The 10,730-nt window shown below is 30.7% G+C and overlaps 1 long non-coding RNA gene across 1 annotated transcript; it reads right to left on the bottom strand.

Moving 5' to 3' along the window:
• LOC111707053 (uncharacterized) lies at positions 1-10,713 on the bottom strand. Its single transcript, XR_002766364.1, has 3 exons — positions 10,677-10,713; positions 4,746-4,795; positions 1-33 (listed from the first exon to the last, which is right to left on the bottom strand). It is a non-coding gene; the product is annotated as an uncharacterized LOC111707053 (long non-coding RNA).
• Between the last annotated feature and the right edge of the window lie 17 nt (positions 10,714-10,730).

Here is a 10,730-nt window from a genome sequence, read left to right as displayed (position 1 = left end):
CCCCTCCTCCTCCTCCTACATCTGCTGGTTCACCTGAGGTTGGAACTTATAAATAGCGAGTAGTAGTTAAACTAGTTCTCTAAAGTGACTTAAAGCAAACTAGAGAAGTATGTGATATAGCCTATTTTATCTAACTCGTTGTTTACTGATTCTGATTTATCAACGAGAAAAGTTAGTTTAAATAGTTGGGACTATTTTCAACTTGTTACGCTTTTGCATTTGATGTTTTAAAAAACTTTCCCAACGTTGCGTTAAAGCTTAAGTAATATAACCACAATTTTTTAACGTTCCACTTTCATGCAAGGTAAATATTTTCAGTGACCTTACGTTACACTTTCACTTGGTTTAAGATCTAAAAGATGACAGTTTTGCTTTAATAAAACGTCATTGGGGCATAGTTCTGTACGTTACAATGCATTTCAGTGCAAAGAATATTTTTTGTTAACGTTACGTTTTATCTAAACTTTTCCAATATAAACTCTTTTAATTACGTTTAGAAATTCTACTAAAATGCACCTTTTCTTACGTTACGATTTATCGAAACGTTATTGTGAAAACTTGTTTGTTACACTTTTTTACAACTGACAATCAAAACTGTTTATTTGTTTCGTTTCTAAGAAAGATTTGAAAAAAATGTTCTATACGTTGAGTTGTATTAAAATGTTCAAGTCTTAATGTTTCTAACGTTACACTTTTGAAATTTGTAAATGAAAGTTTTTAGCATTAGACTTTCAACTCAAAGTGTGTCTTTAAGGGACTAGAGACGTAATTTCAAGTGACCTTCCATTTATGGAGTGGCATGTCCATTGTCCAGTAGGGGTGATCAATATTGGAATAGAGCCAACCGCCCACCGGAAGTCGCTGCGTTTTCACAGTAAGGCCACAAAAAAAAATTTTATTTTCATTTTATACATCATGTTCTTGGAAATTCAATGCTAAATTCAAATCTGAAAAGCATTTTAAAAAATTAAAAATTGAGAGAGTCAGAGCTAAAAAACTCATCATAAACATTAAAAAGTTTAAAAAACGGAATTTAGTATCGTTATTCTTTAGATTTTAATATATTTAAAAATGGTTTTCGAATCTGAATTCAGCATGACATTTCCAAGAAAATGATGTATCATATTTATTTTTTGCAAGATACAAGACAGGAAAACACTCCTAATTTTCAAATTATCAATCAGATAAAGGTATACACGTTATCATTGGGAATCGAGCATGGCCCTCTTTAAATGGAGGATCACTTGAAATTATCATCGTGTATTTGACGAGCTTAAAACATAGACATGTTTTTGGACACTTCATAAAATGAGTTAAAAGGCAAACCACTTTTGCATGTGGAGCAGTAGTTCTAAATTATTTTAGATTAGTTTAGGGTTAATTTTTTCTTTTTTTTACGCAATGCAGACTGACCCTTTTCTTCTATCTAACAGAATTCATAGTTTAAAATATCTAAGGTCATTGGGTAGCAAACATTGGGTAGCAAAGATATAGGGATTAGAAATATAAGTTTGTGAACAACTTGCAATTTCTTTAGACATTCTTATCTAACAGAAGTCATAGCTTGAAATGTCAAAAGTCTACAACACCAGCTTGCAAGGATTATAATTTGTGGCGAATTTTTAGTTCTTTTTGTGTTTTTTATGTTACTTACAAAGTGAGTTAAAAATGCGGCATTAGTTTTAGTTTTTAAACCACAATGAAAATGTTTTCAAAGTTCATGTTTGGGGTTAAAAATATCAAATATAGTAAGACAAGAGCTAATTTTTTTTAACACAAACAACGCGACATAAAATTATTTAACATTTTTTCTTTTTAAAAAAACAATTAAAAAATCATTTTTTTCTATTCTAAAGTTTCATAAAAATCTATTGACGAATAAAACATAACACGCATTTTCCATTTGATAAAATATTGTTGCATTTTAGTAAGTATCTACATTTCTAAATTTTTCAACCTAAAACATGAACCATGCCAACTGAAGTTATGATTTCAAGTAGTCAAATAAACATGAAACACAGCAATTGTGTTCATGCACCCGTTCCACTTAATAAGTTGATTTTTTTTGCAATTAGTAAATCATTTGCTTTATAACAGAAAATGCATATGTAAAATTTCTTAATGTCGTCTTCCTTTTCCAGAGGGTTTCATCAAACAATGGCAAATGAAAACCTTTAATGTCCAAGAAACATTTATAAGATTTGAATTTTCACTAATAGCATGTTACAAAAAACTCGTTTACACTTTAGAAAGGAACTAAGTTTTTTTTTCAAATTTACTAATCCCTATATCTTTCCAACCAGATGGTTTAAACCTTGTATATTTCAATATTAATGGTCTACGAAATCGGGTTGCAAAGATATATTAAATGAATATTAGAGTTTATGGCATAAACTCACTTTCTTTAAACTTGAAATGAAAAACCATAAGTCTTTGCTCTTATAATCATCAGTCGAATCTCTTACATTGATATATTTGAGACGTTTTGAAATGTTTTGATTGACAGAATTATTGTTACGCTTTTTAAACTAAAACTCAGCCCTCATAGTCTAACGTTTTATGAACTACATTTTCATCAGACATATATCTAACGTTAGACTAATCAATTTAGTATTCAGAGAAACGTTATGAAACGCTTTGATTTACAGAATTACATTTTTTTAAATGTTATACGTTACATTATTGAAATTTTACTCTGTAAAAAAACTTTCGTTTCCTCATTATTAAAATAATAACCCATTTCTGTAACGTTGAATTTTTCATTATACTATAAGGGAAAACGTTTCAAAACGTTTTCATAAACAGTATTGCATTTTTCAGTTATACAACGTTACACTTTTTATAAGTTGAACTTTGAAATAGAAATTCTTTCGTTACGATATTCAATCAAATCACAATTCACTTTTCAAACGTTAGACTTTCAAGATCCCTTTGGAAACAAAACATTTCTTTACGTTATGGTCAAAAAAGTTGTAGATATTAGAAAAATAACGTTACATTTCCCCAAAACGCTAACGTTTGGGGTATGTTCCTCTAACGTTAACGTTAGGTATGAACTCCTATAACGTTAACGTTTAACGTTCACGTTATATAGAATATATCCAAACGTTACACATTATTGTAACATAACGTACAAAAACGTACATTTTACGTTATGTTACACTATCGTTGACAACTCTACTAGACAGAAGGAGAAGGTCCAACTTATCTGACATTACTGGTCCAACTTTGTGACCAGGTTGCTCCTCTAGTTTTGATTTTATGCAAAAGTTTGTCCAGTTAATATTATTACACATTGCAAACATTTTGGTTCTCCTCAAAAACTCTTCAAAAAGAGGAGTTTTGATTGTATTTCAATTTTACGTGTAATTCACTTTAGTTTAACGTGAACTGCGTATTGATATTTACAATTTCCAACTACTGCACTGCATACGTTCAAATGACGAATTTATTTGAGAAATTGAATGTTTTCAAAACTTTTAAAAACAAGTAAATATATTTGATAAATGATCTAATTTCTCTCCAATAACTCTAATTTTCTAACCCCTGTAGTAAATACCGTACTCTTAAAAGTTCGTCCTCCAAGGCCCAAACTGTACCAAGCACAACTTACCTGGCTTTAAATGCCACACAGGGACACAAGTGTAGCTTATTAATCTAGCTCTTACTCAGGCTCTAAATGCCACAAAGCGAAAGAAGCATAGCTTATCAAAATAGCTATTACTCAGGCTCTAAATATATGCCACAAAGCGAAAGAAGCATAGCTTATTAATATAGCTATTACTCAGGCTCTAAATGCCACAAAGCGAAAGAAGCATAGCTTATCAATAAAGCTATTACTCAGGCTCTAAATGCCACAAAGCGAAAGAAGCATAGCTTATTAATATAGCTATTACTCAGGCTCTAAATGCCACACAGGGACACAAGTGTTGCTATAAAACAAGATATTACTCCGACTCTAAATGCCAAACAGGACACAAGCATAGCTATCAACAAGCTATTACTTTGGCTCTAAATACCACACAGGGGTACAAGCGTAGCTATCAACAAGCTATACATTGATCCCAAAACAGGGTTTCAGTCTAGCCATCAACAAGCTATTACTTCGGCTCTAAATGCCACACAAGCATAGATATCAACAAGCTATTACTTTGGCTCTAAATGCCACACAGGGGCACAAGCGTGGTTATCAACAAGCTTTTGGCTATTTACAAGCCCTTAATCAATCTTTACACTAAACGAGGTATGATCTCACATGAATACTCAACGGGATACAATTACTCTCCACTGTAATCAAAGCGGAGTTCTGATTCTTACTGATCCTATTTACAAATCTATATGTTATATGTTAAGTTCCAATATGTATTCACAATATTAAGCAGGTATATAATATAATAACAATACATATCTAGTCTAGTCACACTACAAGGTTTAAGTAGTTAGATCCTCAGGCAATGTACAACGCATTTTATGTATGTATGTTTAAACAGAATTTATTACATCCCTACATCTTTTCATCCTTGGATAATTAAATCCTTAATTATTTCAGATACAGTGAGAACTAGAAAAAATGGAATCGGAAGACGACATGATAGGAATACCATGTATTTGTTGTTGTTACTATCTCAGAGTTTTCTGATTATCACTGTAGCAAAATTTGTATATTTAAATACTTTGGTTTACATCATCAGGTTGCACAAATATAATTAGTTTTTCTAGTTGTCTAGTTTCTTTATTTATATTACCTCCATGATTCAAATTCTCATAGGTGAACCCTCCAACTATACTTTGGAAACTAAATAGAATATAATTTATGTTTTATTGGTTGGTTGGTGGTTTTGTTGGTTAGTGTGTATATTAGCTGATTAGTTGGATAGTTGACTAGTTAGATGGTTGATTGTTTGGATGGTTGATTGTTTGGATAGTTGACTGGTTAGGTGGTTGATTGTTTGAATGGTTGATTGGTTAGATGGTTGATTGGTTGGATGATTGATTGGTTGGATGTTTGATTGGTTGGATGGTTAATTGGTAAGATGATTGATTGATTGAATGAATGATTGGTTGGATGATTGATTGGTTGGATGGTTGATTGGTTGGATGATTGATTGGTTGGATGATTGATTGGTTGGATGATTGATTGGTTGCATGATTGATTGCTTGGATGGTTGATTAGTTAAAGGATTTGATGATTTGATGATTTGTTGGTTGGATGGTTGATTGGTTGATTGGTTGGATGGTTGATTGGTTGGATGGTTGGATGGTTGATTGTTTGAATGGTTGATTGATTGGATGGTTGATTGGTTGGATGACTGATTGGTTGGATGATTAATTGGTTGGATGATTGATTGGTTGCATGATTGATTGGTTGAATGGTTGATTAGTTGAAGGATTGATTGATTTGATGATTTGTTGGTTGGATGGTTGATTGGTTGGATGGTTGATTGGTTGGATGGTTGATTGGTTGGATGGTTGATTGGGTGGATGGTTGATTTGTTGAATGATTGAATGGTTGGATGGTTGATTGGTTGGATGATAAGTTCGGTACGGTTTTTAATAAGTTGGCTGGTTTATTGATTGGTTGGTTAGTCTGTAGGTTGGTTAGTTTTTTTGTCATAAATTATCATTTAATAGATATGTTTTTGGGAGGAAACCTATTTGTACCCAAAGGGTTTAAAAATCGATTTATTTTTTTTAAATTAGAATTTTTTTATTTAAACGAGCAACGCCGGGCACTTTAACTAATATTTAATATTTCTTTGAAACATATCTATATTTGTTATTAAATAAAAGTTTAAGCAAAGAATTATATTGGTGAATATTAACCTGTTTGAATATTGGTGAATATCTGTTTGAATATTGTTGAATATTAACCTGTTTGAATATTGTTGAATATTAACCTGTTTACATATTGGTGAATATTAACCTGTTTAGATATTGTTGAATATTAACCTGTTTAAATATTGTTGAATATTAACATGTTTAGATAATACCATAATATTATCTTTCTTGTGTTTACATTTCTCTTTACTAATCTGTTTATTTATTCCTATACTTATACAACCATCTATCTATCAATCTATAGAATATATAAATACATATACAGGTATAAGATCGGGAACAGGAAGTTAGATGTCTCTATCTGGTTGGATGTACCTAAACATTATGGAAAAAAGTGTCCCCTTTAGTGGAACTGTTTAATTAAAAATATAAATTTATATCTTGCTTGGGTGTCTGTTTGTTTGTCTGTCCGTTTGTATCCAATAAACGCCAAAACTGCTAATCAGTTTTGCTTACTTTTCCTTTAAAAGGAGATGCCATACATGTTTTCTCTTCTTCTGATATTGAGATATAGTTGCCTTGTAGTTTATATATTATTATTCATCAATTATATTTGTCTAAAGCAAAATTACATTAAACAATATAAAAGTTTACAAACTAATACTCTTTTCTCTGGATATCGCATTTTATAATTGACAGGGTTTGCCAAAAATAGGTGCATTACAAGACTTTTAGCATAAGTATAGCTTGTAAATTATATTTTTAACAATGTTTACTTAGATAGATTTATTCGTACATCACAATTATAGACATTAAAAGAATGTTACATTAATAGACCCCACAGTGTAGCATCCTATATTCTCCAGGAATCTATTCCACGAACTGTTCTGCTCTGTAGCATCCTATATTCTCCAGGAATATATATCTCCAACTGTTCTGCTCTGTAGCATCCTATATTCTCCAGGAATTTATTCCAAAAACTGTTCTGCTCTGTAGCATCCTATGTTCTCCAGGAATCTATTTCTCGAACTGTTCTGCTCTGTAGCATCCTATATTCTCCAGGAATCTATTCCACCAACTGTTCTGCTCTGTAGCATCCTATATTCTCCAGGAATCTATTCCACCAACTGTTCTGCTCTGTAGCATCCTATGTTCTCCAGGAGTCTATTTCTCGAACTGTTCTGCTCTGTAGCATCTTATATTTTCTAGGAAATTATTCCTCGAACTGTTCTAGCATCCTATATTCCATAGGAATCTATTTCACGAACTACTCGTCTCTGCAGCATCCTATACTTTCCAAAACACATTTCACGAACTGCTCTGCTCTGTAGAATCCACACTTTTTTGGAATCCATTCCACGAACTGTTCTGCTTTGCAGCATCATTAATTTTCTGGAATCCATTCCACGAACTGCTCTGCTCTGTTGCATCCTCACTTTTCTGGAATCATGCCAAGAGCTGGTCTTCTCAGCAGCATCATATTACTTTTCTGGAATCCATTTCACGAACTTCTTTTCTCTGCAGCATTATTACTTTTCTGGAATCAATTCCACGAACTTCTCTCCTAGAATCCTTACTTTTCTGGAAGCAATTCCACAAAAGGCTCTGCTCTGTTGCCTCCTTACTTTAAAAAGAAGAACTACATTAGGAACATCAAAAGAGGAACAAAAGAACGATCAAATGTGAACTGTAACAGGAACATTGACTATTGAAGAAACTTGGTATAGGAAAAAAAAACTAGGAGTTTCATGCATGCACTAAGAGCATAAGAACAATAAATCAAGGATTTAGGGCCTAAGGACACACTGTTAGGAATAGGAACAAAAATAGGAACATAAACCAAAGTACAAGTTAGGAACAAAATTAAAAGAACTAGGAATTAGGAACAAAAATTAAAGAACTAGAAGCGTTTTTCGTAAAAGATGAAATGATGATCAACATATAAAGGTACAAAAAAGTAAACATAAATATGCGAGAAAAAAATGTTCATAAATTAGGAACAATAGTCAAAAATAGGAACATAAAGCAAGTTAAGAACAAAAAGAAATTTATGCATTTATGCACGTAAATTTCGAGTGATTTCTGAAATAAGATATTTGGGAATTTTTATTTCTATCCTGTTTTGTGAAAGGATTGGGTTAAAATCAAGCTTTTTTTGTATTTTGAGAAACTTATTCTTTTCCCTTCTTTTATTAGATTAATGATGCTAATGAATCATCGTACAACAAAAATAACAGGGAGACAAATTGATATGCAATATAAAATATGGTCAGGTTTAGGAGAAGCTGTTTTTGGTTATCCTCAAGTTTGCAGGAATTTTTTTTTCGAATTTTAGTTTTGGGAAAACTGAAGATTTGAGCTTTGTTGATCTTTACAATTTACATCCTTACTTTCCCTGTATTAAAATTAGTATTGGCTATTCGTGATTAAAAAATTTTCAGTTATACATTTACTTATAGATTAATCCAAACTATAGATCTTACACCTCCAGTTTTCAGTTATACATTTACTTATAGATTAATCCAAATTATAGATTTTACACGTCCAGTTATACATTTACTTATAGATTAATCCAAATTATAGATTTTACACCTCCAGTTTTTGTTTTGATGCAAATAGCTCCTCAAAAACATAATGCAAAACAGGCAAAATATCTATCTTTATGAACTATAATGTGTGATAAGTTAAAAATCTAGTTTTTTAGTCTTTAGTCATTAATTTTAACCCTTTTTGAATACTTCAGGTTAAAAAATTTCGTCTGCGGGGATCCTCCTTTTTGTTCCTGCTTCCACATTTTTTTGGACTTAAAAAATCTAGCATCCCCCTGGCTTAAATTCCGTATCCGCCCCTGCCTAAAAGGATTCATGAATTGTAAATCATTAGAAATAACATATATACAGGGTTTTTTGAGAGGGTAAATCAAAAATGACTGTCCTTTTACTTGAAGTGGAAAACGAGAAAATAGTTATAAGTTCTTTAATGAATGCATAATGCGTTATAGCGCCAAAGAAAAATTGTTGTATTTTTTTCTTAATTGGAAAAATTTGATAGAAGAGGGACCATAATGATTATGATCAATCATGCAGTCATGCTGGAGTCAAGTAAATATCTGTATATGTATTTATATATAAATATATCTATCTATCCATCTATCTTATCTATCTTATCTATCTAGTTTTCCTCCTCATTTATTTCCATCATTTTTTCTTGGTTTTTTTTTTATGTCCTCCTATTAATAGAGGCAGTCAAAATATTATGTAAAAATATGGCTTCTAGAATCCAACCCAGTTTTCAATTCCTAGTTTCAAGTTTCCAGTGTTCGGATATTAGAAATGCCCCAGAAGAAGGATATTAGGAGGACTGATATGAATCTATAATATATTCTTATGTTGACAGCAACTGCTTTTTTTTGCGCCCCCCTCCCCTCGCCAAAAAAAAACAGTTGCTGTCAATATAAGTATATATTTGCGCTCCCCCCCCCCCCGCCAAAAAAACCAGTTGCTGTCAACATAAGTATTTATTTGCGCTCCCCCCGCCAAAAAAAACAGTTGCTGTCAACATAACTATATATTATAGCTTTATGTTGTCTTCTATATAAATATATGTGGGTGGAATTAGAAATAAATGTTCAACTCAAAGAAGAAAATCCGCAAAACCGAATTCCGAACTTATTCAAAATGGATGAACCCCTTGACCGATTTGCCTCTAATTTCGATTCGAGAACTCGTTAGAGCCCCAGAAATATTATTAGTTCATTTGGCAAAATTGTTCAGATTTTCTTTGGATTATGCGTCATATCCTAAATTTGAAGATTTTTCAGCGTACTTTAGTAACCTTTTTGTCAGAGTTTGCCGTAAAATTATCCTCAGATATTTCATATATTTGTTGTAAAATTATCCTCAGATATTTCATACATTTGTTGTAAAAATAACCCTCAGATATTTCATATCTTTATTGTAAATATATCGTTAGATATTTCATATCTTTATTGTAAAATTATCCTTAGATATTTCATATCTTTATTGTAAAATTATCCTTAGATATTTTATATCATTTTGTAAAATTATCCTTAGATATTTCATATCTTTATTGTAAAATTATCCTTAGATATTTCATATCTTTATTGTAAAATTATCCTCATATATTTCATATCTTTATTGTAAAATTATCCTCAGATATTTCATATCTTTATTGTAAAATTATCCTCATATATTTCATATCTTTATTGTAAAATTATCCTCAGATATTTCATATATTTATTGTAAAATTATCCTTAGATATTTCATATCTTTATTGTAAAATCATCCTTAGATATTTCATATCTTTATTGTAAAATTATTCTTAGATATTTCATATCTTTGTTGTAAAATTATCCTTAGATATTTCATATCTTTCTTGTAAAACTATCCTTAGATATTTCATATCTTTTTTTGTAAAATTATCCTTAGATATTTCATATCTTTATTGTAAAATTATCCTTAGATATTTCATATCTTTTTTGTAAAATTATCCTTAGATATTTCATATCTTTATTGTAAAATCATCCTTAGATATTTCATATCTTTATTTTAAAATCATCCTCAGATATTTCATATCTTTGTTGTAAAATCATCCTCAGATATTTCATATCTTTGTTGTAAAATTATCCTGAGATATTTCATATCTTTATTGTAAAATTATCCTTAGATATTTCATATCTTTTTTGTAAAATTATCCTTAGATATTTCATATCTTTATTGTAAAATCATCCTTAGATATTTCATATCTTTGTTGTAAAAATAAGAAAAACCGTATGAAGAATGTTAACATATTTTATGGAAGAGTTGAATAAAGTTGAAAATGTAAATTTTTAATAGAAACTGGATTTTTAAACTATGTTTACACATTTTTAAAACTACCTGGCTAAAGACGAAAACGCAACCCATATTCGCATCCTAAAACATGGAAATTAA

This window comes from Eurytemora carolleeae, unplaced genomic scaffold, assembly GCF_000591075.1.
Source record: "Eurytemora carolleeae unplaced genomic scaffold, Eaff_2.0 scaffold775, whole genome shotgun sequence".
Taxonomy (NCBI): domain Eukaryota; kingdom Metazoa; phylum Arthropoda; class Copepoda; order Calanoida; family Temoridae; genus Eurytemora; species Eurytemora carolleeae.
The sequence above is the reverse complement of the archived record's forward strand: the minus strand, read 5'-3'. Positions and strand labels throughout refer to the sequence as shown.